Below are 14,378 nucleotides of genomic sequence, written 5' to 3'. Positions count from 1 at the left end.
ATTTTCTTTCTAGATCTTTTCTCCTTTTCTAAAAATATGGGCACTGGTGGAGGGATGGGTATTCGATCATTGTATAACTGAAACCCAAGCACAAAAATTTGTAAGTCTACAACTGTACCTCATGGTGTTTCACTAATAAAAAATTAAGAAAAAAAATTAAAACCAAAAATAAACAAATAAAATGCACAGAAACAAACATAAAAATATACACTTTAATCAGCAACTGTTAGAGGTTGTTTGCTTTCTTTTATTTGTTTTTGGGCCATCTCTGCGTGTGCTCAGGCCTTCTTCCTGACTCTGTGCTCAGTTATTACTCCTGACAAACTTTGGGGAACCCTATGTAGTATTGGAGATCAAACCCAGGTTGGATGTATGCAAGGCAGACCCTTCACACACTGTAAGGGTGAATATTCACTTACTCCAGACTGAGATTACTCAGCTTTATGTTTGCTTTAAAATGTCTTTATTCTGCTCTCATTTTGTCACATGAGGATAAGTTGAGAAGTCAGTAGCCTGCAACCAAAAAGAGTGCTCTCAATATATCTCAACCATGCTGTCACTCTCATGTCTCCATAATTGCAAGAAACAAATCTGTGCTGCTTATAAGTCATCTCATACTTGGTAGTTTATTACAATAGACTGAAGAGACTAAGCCAACATGCCATGCCTTTGTCAACAAAATGACTAAAATTCAAGGAGGTTCACATGGGTCTTGGGCATTTTATCAGTTGTTTCTTCTATGAACATTGATCCGATGCAGAGAGGAGATACATATTGGTACGAGATGTATCATCCTTGAACATTAGTAACATGTTGGTCAGTGCTTTTCCTGTGCAGTGTGTTGCATTGACATACAACTTCCTCTATGCCCACTAACAAGTGGCAGAGGAGAGCAAAGAATTTGCACGCTATTAGCAGCACTGGCTTCTGTGCTTCAGTGCCCATTAACCTCTTGTAACCCCTGGGTGGTGTATAGGTGGTGGAATTGAGTCATTCACAGAGTCACACTGATAACGGTCACACCATTTACTAGCATGTTCACGGATGCCCGAGTGCTGCAGAATTTCCAACCTGATTTCTTTATGATTGTCACCATGCCACCTAAGTTCAAGAGTAGGTGGAGCCCAGGGAAATTTTGTGAGGTTTCTGGTCTCTAGTTATCCTTAATGTGGTCAGCCCTTCTTTCAACATCCTGGTATAATTAATAGTGTTGGTCTCTTACATTTCACAAATCCAACCCAGTCAAGTCAGGCTGTGAGTGGATGCTTCCAGTCTTAAAGCTGACTACATTTATAGAGTAATAGACTGATGTAATGTCTGGAGGGCCTTATTTTAGTATCTTGTCCAATTACTGTTTCATTACTCAAGTAAGAAGAGGCCAATGAGTTTATACACAGGTTCTCTAAATTCACTGAGTCCATAGTCAGATCTAAAATTTTTCACTTTAGCATAGGTTGGCTGGGCTGCTTTTGACTGTATTTTTTTTTTTTTTGGTCATTCTTGATGATGTGCAGTGGCTACTACTGGCTCTGCACTCAGGAACTTCTCCCGGTGGTGCATCCAACCCAGGCCAGCTACGTTTAAGACAAGAATTCTACCTGCTGTACTATCTCTCCAGTCCCTCAAGTCCTTGATTGTGAAGTTTCGCTCCTGAGTTCCCTGAGCAACAATTTTCATGGCAACAATTCTTATCCATACACCATGATAAACATAATAACTAAACAGAGAAGCATAGCAAGAAGGGTAGCAAGCACTGGAGTCAGGGCATTAGACAAGACCCAGAGCGTGGAGCTGAAACCAGGGGCAAGCTCATCTCAAGTGTCTATTTCAGCTTCCCAGGATACGGTAGTTAGGGGCAGTTGCCACTGTAGCTCAGAACCCAGCATCAGAAATGCTGTGATCCAGAGGCATCAGGAGAGGACAGTACAGGTGTGAGGAAGGTGAGGGGCACTTTTGTCCTGGTGGAGGAGTGCAGGGGGGGGGACACAGTTTCTGCTTCCATTACCTTTGAACTAAAACAGGCTTTTGTCAGGGTTCTGAGAATCCACCACCTGCGTCCTCCGCTCTCCGAAGAGCTAGTACTCAGTGCAGGTCCCAGTAAACGCAGTTACAGAGGTGGGCGTTTTTAGTCCACAGCTGTGATGGAGAGTCGGCAGGGAGCTGAGAAACACCTTCTGCACCAGGTGACGGGCTCAGCTACTTCTGGGCACTCAGGGGCGAGACGTTCATAGAGCAGGTTCCCTGGGTTAGGGGCCCCTCCTGGTCTTGCACCGAAGCCCCTTTGCGGGTTCTCCCGAGTCTGCGCCACCCAGGGAGTGTGGCCTTGAGGTGGCTGAGTAGGTGGCACGGTGCTGCAGTGGCCCATGACATTCATCCCCATAATGCTGGTTCAAATGGCCCGTTGTCCCGGTAAATGTGTCACTAGGCAGAAGAATCTGAAAGAAAGAGAGGGCCCAGTACTGGACTCTCTTCTCAAAGACATCAGTAGCCACCAGTCAAGACTTCCAGAGCCCCAACTCTTTTGTTTCCTAGAGGAAACTCTCCTTGACACGCTCCGGGGACCTTCCCTAGAGTTCATCCCTCTGAGCCTATCTTATGTTTAAAAGCATCCATGGAAAGTAATTAAAAAATATGAGACAGAAAGAACATATATCAGTGCTGCTTCCATTTTCCTGGAGGGGGGCACAGCTGACCTAGGATCAGATGTTAATTGGATCTGAGATCCAGATGGGTAATGGAGATGAAAAGAAAACAAATCCGGTTTGGCAGGAGCTATATAGTACCATAGTTGGGACGCTGGTTCCATCTTCTGCACCACCTGTGGTCCCCTGGGTCTGCCAGGTGGCTGTGTGTGTGTGTGTGTGTGTGTGTGTGTGTGTGTGAGAGAGAGAGAGAGAGAGAGAGAGAGAGAGAGAGAGAGAGAGAGAAAGAGAGAGAGAGAGAGATGACTGAGCAATGATCATACACCCATCCTTCCACCAGTGTGCATTTTCCACCACCGATGTGTCCATGTGATAATTAATTCACTTATGGCTACTTAACAGTTTCAATGAACTGTAGACCACCAGACTGACAAATTTATTTTGACTCTGAAAAAGGAGTGTGGAAATCAGGAGTCCGGGAAATTCTGGTGAGCACAGGTTACATGATTCTGGAGAAATTCCTTAATCTTTGGAGTTACTATTTTCATTCCTGTGAAAGACCTGGCTTAGATCAGTGATTTTTAACATTTTTTAAATTGCAAAATCTCTTTCTCCTTCTCCACCCTCCTCTGTCCCTTGCTCTTTTTTGCAGAGTGAAACCTGATGTGGACCTTATTGTGTCAGACAAAATCAGATTACTCTGGCTGAAGCAGGACTAGAGTAACCTTTCAAACTTCTGTTTTTTTTTTTTTACAGTGATCCTGGGTGTTCCAGATGAAGTAGATGGTTACTCAGTTAATATTTTCAGTTGCTACAGGACTTTGCTTACTGTTTAATGTGCTTTGTACTGGGAAAACTGTTTGAAATATGTAGGATGATGGAAACTAGTACTGAAGATGTGGGTTTGAATCCCAGCTCTACCTCCTTAGTCTCCAGGTCACCTTGAAACGATTTTATGCATTTGTTTCTATATCTTTAAAATAAAGGCTTATTATAACTACCTCCTATGGTTGTAGCAAGGGAAGAGAGAGAAAGAGAGAGAGAGAGAAAGGAGAGAGAATCACAACTGGAGGAGACAGTTGTGAATCTTATGTCATAGTTGCTACGGAGAGGATCCACCATTGTTCTAGTGAGTATCGCTGTAATGTCAGATAAAACTTTAACTCACTTAAACCTTTCCATCTGATAATTATTTTAATTTTATTTTTTATTTTAAATTAGTTTATGTAAATAAAAGCATTTGGAACAGTGTTTGGCATGTTATAAATGGTAGCTATTATTATTTTTTTTAATCATCTTGATGTTCTAGCAGGGCCCTATAGGGAGTGGCTGCTTTGTAGTGACCATTAATTAACTGGCTTCTGCAGAATGCAGACCTGGGAGAAGTTGCAGAGGTCATGTGGTCCCCAGAGACTTTCTTGGGTTTCCCATTAAAATGTGGATTTCCAGATTTCATGCTAGACTTAGCAGACCTTTCAGGGAAGCATCCTAGTAATCTGCACTTATAACAAATATTCTAGAAGATTAGAAGATATTTATGGACATTTTTGAGAAATTCTGCAGTGTTCAGCCATTGCATTTTCCTGATGAGAAAACTCAGTCCTGGGAGTAGAAATGGCTTGCTTCAAGGCTGGACTTAATGGTAGATCTTGGAATAGAACCCAGATCCAGTACAATGTTAGGTTTGCTTGTTTGGGGCCACACCCCACGGTACCAGGGCCTACTCCTGGCTCTGCGCTTATTGGCCACTCCTGGCAGTGTTCTGGGAACCATACGCAGTACTAGAGATCCAATCAGGGTCTGTACTTATAAGGCAAGAGCTCTCTCTCTCTCTCTGTACTATCTCTCTGACCTGGTCTTGTGTAATTCTTATAGCATATCTTTTCTCTGTAATGAGCCTTTCATTTCTGTCCAGGTGCCAGCAGATACTATAGGAAAGGAGCAGATTCAAATCAACTTTCCCCAGGGGATTTAGATACACGAATTCTTTTCTGGAGGCAGATTTTGAACTATATTTATTCCTGCGTTTGTACTACTAGGATAATGATTTCTGGGAACCTGCATGTCTTGAATGATTTCAAAGTCTGGTAATAGTTCTTTCTGTTCAGTTTGTGCAGAAACAACAATCCTGTGTTTAAAGTGCAGCTGGTGCCAAGAACGGGGCGTGCATCGGGAGATTAAATAAAAATGCCCAAATGCTGAGTCTACTGAGCCAATTTGCATCATGTGAACCACTTCGAAGCCTGAGGACAGAAACCAGAAATATGCTTCTACTCAGAGCAGCCAACAGCATCAATTACCAAGGTTATTATTGCTATTATCATCGTCACTGCCCTCATTCTTCTCATAAATTTAGAGGTAGGTTGCCGGGCTCTGTCTCTTGGAGTTGTCCTGCAGGAAGTAAGAACCAGGATGAATTTTAGAAAAGCGTGAGGGAATACGTGGCCCCAAAACTCAGCTCTCTCAACGAGGAGCAGCAGTTGTAGCTCTCCCCCCACAAGTAGTAAGCTTTATCACCGAGACACCAGTTTTTCACTCTCAGCTCTTGTTATAGCAATAAAAAAATCTTAATATATGTCTAACGTAAACAGGCCCTGCTGATGACTAAGAGTGCTCTCTTGAGAAGTGCTGAGGGCAGTAGCTAAGGCAACCAGAACTGAGGGGGAGATCTGGGACAGGGGAAATGTCACCTTTTATTCCCAGAGAAATGGAGTCCTTGAACTTGAAGAGATTTAAAGATCAAAAGACAAGATGTAATTGGATTCCAGCAAGTTCCATGTTAAGCATCACAGGAGGGATTGGATCCTATTTGCAGGCAGAAGATGAAATTCAACTAAGTGGGGTTATTTTTTTTCTTTTTTTTTTTTGCACACACTCTCTTACTCACCTAGTTTAGCTATTTTGCTTCGGGTAACAAATTATACACCAGTCTTTACTGCAGATGATGCTAGAGTCCGTGAGAGAATTCATTTAATACCCTTTTAAACACAAAGTTCTTGCCTCTAATTTGATTCTAATAAAGAGAGTTTAAAGGTCCCCTTTCCAAAGCAGGATTAAGCAATGTGGAGTGGATTCCCAGATTATGAAGTAGGAAGAATTTCCTGGGTCCCTCCACCTAGGTCCTTGTTCTCCAGTCAGAAATATTAATTCTGTAAGCTTCTTTATTAATTTACTTTATTTCTTCAATTGAGTATATAGCATGATTTAAGTTATAAAGGAATCAAGGAGCCAGAGCAATAGTATAGGGGGTAAGGTGGTGGCCTTGCATGTGGTGGACCAGAGTTTGATCCATGTCACCCCATATGGTCCTCCAAGCCTTCCCAGGAGTGATATCTGAGCTCTGAGCCAGAAGTAAACCTTGAGCACTGCCAGTGTAGTCCCTCAAACAGAAACAAGCAAAAGAAGAGAGCAAATATAGGATAATGACAAGAATCTTCCTAAACAACCTTGGATTAAACATTCCCCCACATTTACAATGCAATTATTATTTATTTATTTCCTCCGCCCCTCTCGGAGAGCCTGGCAAGCTACCGAGACTATCTTGCCCGCATGGCAGAGCCTGGCAAGCTACCCATGAAGTATTCGATATGCCAAACACAGTAACAACAAGTCTCACGATGGAGACATTACTGGGCCTGCTCGAGCAAATCGATGAATAATGGGAGGACTGTGACTGTGATTAAAAAGACTTCTTTATTTATTTATTTTATATTTTGGGCAACTGCTGATACTTTGGGGTTAATCCTTTATTTATTTTGTATTTTGGGCTATGTCTGATGGTATCTGAGGTTACTTCTGACTCTGCACTCAGGCAACACTCCTGATGGTGCTGAGGGAATCATACGGGATTCCTGGGATTGAGTCTGGGTTGACCACATATAAGGTAAGAGGTGGACCCGCTGCACTCTCTCTCTCTCTCTGGCACCATATACTGCAGTAATTTTTGATGCTCATCTTGATGAAATTTAAGTATGAAAATATTTCAAGCTATCTTCTTATTCCCTAAGCAATATAAAATTTTACCTATTCTAATTTTACCATAGGTTAATAAATATTTAAAAGTGGGGATTGAAAGTTAGATTCTGTAGTTTCCTCCTGTCCTATTTTTCAGATAAAGAAATGGAAGCATATGTATGTAAACAAATTTCTCAAAGTCACATAGAGTGTGGCAGAAGTAAGGTTTCAATTTAGGTATACCTATATAGTCTACTTTTAAAAAATGAAATCAACAACTAGTGGCTTTATCCTTGTAGATTCAATTTGTGTTGAAACACTAAGTTGTTTAAAATGTTAATGTGTGTGTAAACACAGAAGAAATTTAAGAAATGCATTTGTTCTCCAAGTATACATAAGTTAACCAGGGATGTAAGATCTACATAGGTAAAACAAAAATAAGTAGAATAACACAGTAATAGTTCCTAAACTTTTATGTACATGAAAAATTACCTGAAAGTCTTAAGTTGAAGATTTTGATTTAGTATATCTGGGCTGAGGTCCAAGATTCTGTATTTCTTAAAAATTCTCAGTGGAGGCAGATGCTGTGAGAAGAGATATGCATTAAATAATGATGCAAGGCAAGTACTAATTAAGAGGTAAATGATTAAGTATAATTATAACACCTGAAGTTTAGAGTAATAATGAGTAATCGGGGAGAGTTTCATGAAACACATGGAATTTTTATTCTTTTTCAATTGATAAGGGTGTTAGACCAAGGAATAAAGTAAGTTCAGAGTAAAGGAGTGCTTATGACAGATCATTAAAATATTTAAAACAGCTAATAGACATGAAGGAAAGCTGACAACAACACAGTAGTAATAGGAGACCTGAACAGTTCTCTGTCAGTGCTGGGTAGATAAACTAGGCAAAAACTCAATACGGAAATGCTGGCCTTGAAAAAAGAAATGGAAGAGATAGGTCTAGCAGACATATATAGGCCTCTTCATTCCCCCAAATTTGAATACACTTTCTTCTTCAGTACACACAGGATCACAGGGTGGGTGATCTGGATCACATGCTGGGCCAGAAAAAGATATCTCTATAAAATTGAAAAGGATAGAAATTGTATGAACTATTCTCTTAGACCACAATGCTTTGAACATGGAAACTAATCACAAGCAGACATGGGGGTGGGGGGTAAGGAGGGGAACCCAAACATTTGGAAATTAAGCAAAAAAAGATTATATTTGAGTAAAAAATTTAATAGACTCTGAAAAAAATTAAACTACATAGTAAGGGACAAAAAAAATAACAGGGCAAAAGGACTAGAGAGTTGGTCTACAGAACTAAGTGAGTAGGGAGGTGTGCGAATGGGGTAGGGTCTTTTTGACATTAGTGAAGGGAAGTGGGCTCTTTGGTGGTGGGTGTGGTTTAGGAATGATGTGTACAGAAAACTGTTAACAGTAAAGATGACTGGGAAGTGATTCTCAGAGTTACCTGTCACCCCCAGAATACCCATAGCCTCTGGCAGAGTGCTGTAGCCAAGAACTCCAGCTCATCAGAGAGCCCATCACTTAAAAAAAACAAGAGTGAAGACATAGGATCAGAAAGGAGTGAAATGTGCTGGTCGATAGTGAGAAAATCAGTCTTCCTGGCTCAGGCCAGGTAAGATGCTATGGGAGGCAGCCTGGGAGATGGCTGACAGTTCTTGACTTCCCGAGTGGTCACTTTTTACATTCTCTGCAGTGTATCTATCCCTTGACTAAGAGCTGGCTCTATTGATTTACTTCCAAGCTATAACATACAGCAAATGCAATGGAATACCCTTTCCAAGAGCAGAAGAGAGTCCTTTCATGCTCACTCTTGCACCATTACTTTCTCTGTCGGAAGCAAGCTGACATGAGCTAAGCTGCACAGTCAAAGCGTCAGGGCCAAGGGATGATGAGAGTCTCGTGGCAACAGCCAGGGAGGATCTGAGGTGTTGTCATAGCCACGTGATAAAGCTGGAAGTCAAGTGGAATCAAATCTTGAGATGACTACAGGCCACAGACAACAGGAGGCTGAGCCACAGGACACAATTAAGACACTCCCAGCTTCCTGACCCACAGAAACTGAGATAATTAATGTTTGCTGTTTTCAGTTGCTTAATTTGTGGGTAATTCATTACACAGCCACAGATGACTATTATAGCTGATAATGATTTTGAAGAAAAAAAAGTAAGTTTATGTAAGTTCTCAGCTTTTCTTCCTGAACCTCAACTCATCCCCCTTAACGGAGATATTGTTGACATATTAAATAATTCATTCATTTAAACTATGCAGCTCAATGATTTTTAATATATTCCCAGAATTGCGACACAATCACCATTGGAAATGTTCATCATCTTTCAAGTAACTCCTGTATCTGTTAATATTTAAACCCGGGTTGGCCACATGCAAGGCAGGTGCCCTATCCATTGTGCTATCTCTCCTGCCTAGTCACCTTCATTTTCTTTTCAAACACTCTAATATGAGGCCAATCCACATATTTATGACTATGTGGTTTTTACTATACTGGAAATTTTAGATGAATAGGATAATATAATGTGTGGCCTAATTTTTCTTTCTTTTTTTTTCTTTTTTTTGGATCACACCTGGAAATGCACAGGGGAGTCACTGTTTCTGCACTCAGGAAATAATCCTGGCGGTGCTTGGGGGACCATATGAGATGCTGGGAATCGAACCTGGGTCGGCCCCATGCAAGACAAACGCCTCCCCGCTGGGCTATCACTCCAGCACCTAACTGGCTTCTTTTCCTTAGCATAAAAATTAAAGTTTATTGATATTTGGAAGCATCAATATATTTAGTATTTTAACTTTTTTTTATCATTTTATATGTTATTATTATTTGGTAGGAAGGGGTGAGCCATATCCAGCAATGCTCAGAGGCTCTTCCTGACTCAGTGCTTAGGAGACCATATCAGGGAGTCAAATGAGGCTTGTGGCTTCCCAAGCCATTTATAAGAAAAGTGTCTTACAACTTTGTTATCTCTCTGGCCCTACGAGAAATTTTTAAAAATCAAATAATATTACACTGTAAGAGTACTCCATGTTTTGTTTATAATTGATCTCTTCATAGATGTTTGCATTATTTTACATCCAGCTTGTTATAAATAATATTACTATGAACTTTTTTTTGCAAGATTTTATGTGATCTGTGTTTTCATTTTTGTATGCTTTTGAGTAGAAATCCTGGGTTATAGAATAATTCTGTATTTAACACTGTGAAGAGTTGTCAAATTATTTCTTCCAAAAAACATTGTTTTATGTATCCACTGGTAATGTAGGGTTTCAGTTTCTCTACATCCTCCTTAATACTTTTTGTCTTTTTAAAAAATTATAGTCATAGAATTTATGCCAAGTAGAATAACTTAGTGATTTTGAGCTGCTTTATCTTAGTGACCAGTGATGTCAAACTTGTTTTTGTATGAATATTTGTTATCTTCCTTGAAGAAATACCTATTCATTAACAACTGTTTTGTTTTGGGACCATACTCAGCTTATACTCAAGGCCTATTCCTGGTTCTGCACTCAGGGATCACTCCTGGTGGGTGCTCAGGGTAACGATGTGCTGTACTGGGGATTGCATTCAGGTTAGGTGCATGCAATTCACCTGTATTACCCACTATACTCTCTCTGGATTCATATACATTGATATATATATATATTTTCTTTTTTAAGAATAAGGTAGGATGTCCCCAGAGGCACATGGACTTAATTCAGAGCCCAGCAGCTTTTGGCAGAAATGTGAATGGACTATGCATTGAATTACGGCACTGTGCCCCCCAACCCCCGGGAGGGAAAGGGTGTCTGTCTCTTCCTCCTTTTTCCCCCTTGGCAGCACAGTGGCCGCCACCTTAGAGCTTGTTGGCTGCCACCTTAGAGCTTATTGGACAGCCAGGTATGAGCTGGTGGTGATGGGGCAACTGCGGCCTCATGGGATGGGGGGTGGAAATGGCATGTCCTTCCCGCCCCACCGAGGCCGAGAGTTGCTTCCCTCGAGTGGTTCTCTGGCACGACCTTGGCCCCACAGGCACACGGACAAAATTCAGACCCCAGCAGCTTTTGGCAGAAATGTGAATGGACTATACATTGAGCTATGGTTTCACCTAGGAGGGAAAGGGTGTCTGTCTCCTCTGTCTGCTTCCCCTCACCCCAGTAGCACGGTGACTGCTGCCTTAGAGCTTATTGGACAGCCAGGTATGAGCCAGCGGTGACAGGGCAACTGTGACCTCATGGGATGGGGGTGGAACTGGCATGTCCTTCCTGCCCCACAGAGGCCTAGAGTTGCCCCCCATGAGTGGCTCTCCAGCATGGCCATGGCCCCAGAGGCACACAAACGAATCTCATAACTATGCGGCTTTTGGCAGAAATACCTCCAGACTTAATTAGTAAAATATCAGAAATTCAAAATCATGTGGCTGCTATTGTGACTGTGCGGCATCTTATGATCTTCATAACCAGCAATAGAAAACAAATTATTTCACAATGCCTTTTCAGCAGGTCTGATTGTTGGGGGAAAATTCCAAATAATAATGGTGCATCTTTTGTCGAAATAATGAATGTAATCAAAGTAGAGAGAGAGAGTTAAGTGGAAATCATCTGCCTCACAGGCTTCGGGAGAAGTTTGATGGGGGGTATATTGGGGTTCTTGGTAGTGGAAAATATGCACTGGTGAAGAGATGGGTGTTTGATCATTGTATGACCGAGACTTAAACCTGAAAGCTTGGTAATTTTTCTGATGGTGATTCAATAAATACATTAATTAAAAAAAAGAATTAGATAGGAGCAACTAAAGTTTAATAATTTAAAAAAAGATTGGTCTTCCTTAGATAAATGAGCAAACATGATATCTTCTCAGTATCTATATTGCAAACCATAATACCCAAAAGTAGAAAGAGTATGGGGGAAATTGTCTGCCATAGAGACAGGGAAGGGTTAGAAAGGGGAGGCATACTGGGGACATTGGTGGTGGAGAATGTGCACTGGTGGAGGGATGAGTGTTCAATCATTATATGACTGAAACTCAAACATGAAATTTTGTAACTTTATCTCATGGTGATTCAATACAAAAAATTGGTCCTCTTGTTTTTGAGTTATATGTGATTCTTACGTATTCCAAATATTTCTTATCATGTATGTGATTTGCAAAATATTTTTCTCAGTGTTGTAATTGTCTTTTGAAGGTTACCCTTTAAGAATAACTGATTTTTTTTTTTTTGCTTTTTGGGTCGCACCCGATGATGCACAGGGGTTACTCCTGGCTCTGCACTCAGGAATTACCCCTGGCAGTGCTCAGGGGACCATATGGGATGCTGGGAATCAAACCTGGGTTGACCCGCGTGCAAGGCAAATTCCCTAGCCGCTGTGCTATCACTCCAGCCCCAAGAATAACTGATTTTAATTTAAAGAAGTATAGCACTGTAGCACTGTCCTCCCGTTGTTCATCGATTTGCTTGAGCTGGCCCAGTAACATCTTCATTGTGAGACTTATTACTGTTTTTGGCATATTGAATATGCATCACAGGTAGCTTGCCAGGCTTTGCTGTGCGGGAAAGATACTCTCGGTAGCTTGCCGGGCTCTCCAAGAGGAGCAGAGGAATCAAACCTGGGTTGGCCAAGTCAGCTGCGTGCAAGGCAAAGGTACAAAGTGTTAAAGTTATTAGACCCTACCGCTGTGCTATCGCTCCAGTCCTGTAATTTTTCTTTGATTACTTAGGCTTCTTTAGATTTAATTTTGCGATTATTATTATTATTTGGTTTAGTGGCCAAAATTAGTGGTGCTCAGCGGTTACTCTTGACTGGGTTGGGGGATTCAAGTTGTTAGCCACATGCGAGGCAAGCACCTTAATTGCTGTACTCACTCTGACCTGGTTTTTGAATTTCTTTTTTTAAATTTTCATACTGCCTAAGGTCAATAAAGCCAATAAGATTTAATTTTATATTGTATAAGATTTTGGTATTTAATAGCTCTAACATTCACTTGCATTTGATTTTTGGGTATGGTGTAAAGAGGAAATTCAATTGAATTCTTTTGCATGTGTTTGTAAAATTATGCCAACCCATTTTATTTTTAAAATCTTTTCCAGTTTATTTCTGAATAGAAATTTTGGGCTTCATTTTTTCTATTTTTCTTTAAAATTTAGTTTTAGAAATTTATTATAGTTTAGGTAATTTACAGAGTGCTAAAGTTATTTACACCCAATCAAACCAAAATGCCAATGACCCTCCACTACTGTTTCCACATCCTCTTTAGTCTGGTCTATTTTCCCCACTCCCCCCATTACTTAGTAATTGGTTTTGCATTAAAATGCCAAGGGTATTTGTCATTGGTCAGTACTGCTTATTCTTTTACTTTGTCCTTATTCCATATATAAGTTAGATTATTAGGTATTTATCATTTTTCCTCTGACTCACTTCTCTTAACAATACTTTGCAGTTCCATCCATATTGCATCAAACTGCATATTCATCTTTTGTTACAGCTGCATAGTGTTTCACTATGCATATGTATCACAACTTCTTGATTCATTCATTTATTGTTGGACAGTGGGTTGTTTACCTATCCTGGTTATTGTATGAAGTGATGAAATGAATATGGGTGCATATGTCCTTTTGAATCAATGTCTTTGTGTTTTGGAGGTAAGTACCAAGAAGTGAAATTGCTGGGTCATATGGGACTTATATTCTTAGGTTTTGGAGAAATTGCCATACTCTCTTTCCACCGATGCTGAACTAGATGACATTCCCTCTAACAGTGAATAATGTGCACTCCTTTCTCACCACGTTTCTCAACACTGGTTGTTTCTAGTCTATTTGACATATTCTATTTTCCTTGCTGTGATAAGATATAACATTGTTATTTTGATATGCATCTCTGTAATAATGCTATGACAAACACTTTTTCATATGCCCACTAGACATCTGAATTACTATTCTTTGGCGGAAAGTGCCTGTTAATCTCCATTAGCCATTTTCCCGTGGGTTATTGTATTTTTTGTTGAGCTTTGTGAGCCTAGCACAATATTTATTTACTTATTTATTTTTATCAACCTGAGATACAGTTACAAAACTTTTATGATTGAGTTTCAGTCATAAAATGATTGAACAGCCATCCCTCCACCAGTGTACATTTTCCACCATCAATGTCCCTAGTATCACTCCTGCCACCCCCACTAGACCCTACCCTCTGCTACTAAGGCAGACAATTTCCTACTTACTTTCTCTCTACTTTTAGGCATTATGGTTTGCTATGTAGACACCAAGAGGCCGTTGTGTTTGGTTCTTTATCTACTTTCAGCACACATTTCCCATCCCGAGCAATCCCTTCAACCATCATTGACTTAGTGGTCCCTTTTATATCCCAGCTGCCTTCTCCCCTAGCTCATGTGTTTGTAGTGAGGCAGGCTTCCAATCATGGAGCAATCTTCCTGGCCATTTTTTCTACTGTCCTTGTGTGTTAATCTCATATTATGTTATTTTATATTCCACAAATGAGTGCAGTCATTCTATGTCTGTCCCTCTCTTTCTGACTCATTTCACTTAGCATGATACTCTCCATGTCCATCTACTTATAAACAAATTTCATGACTTCATCTTTCCTAACAACTGCATAGTATTCCATTGTGTAGATGTGCCACAGTTTCTTTAACTAGTCATCTGTTCTCAGACACTTGGGTTGTTTCCAGATTCTGGCTATTGTGAACAGTGCTGCCATGAGCATACAGGAGCAGATGCCATCTCCACTGTGCATTTTTTGCACC

Source organism: Sorex fumeus, unplaced genomic scaffold, assembly GCF_029834395.1.
Source record: "Sorex fumeus unplaced genomic scaffold, SorFum_2.1 ptg000015l, whole genome shotgun sequence".
NCBI lineage: Eukaryota > Metazoa > Chordata > Mammalia > Eulipotyphla > Soricidae > Sorex > Sorex fumeus.
The sequence above is the reverse complement of the archived record's forward strand: the minus strand, read 5'-3'. Positions refer to the sequence as shown.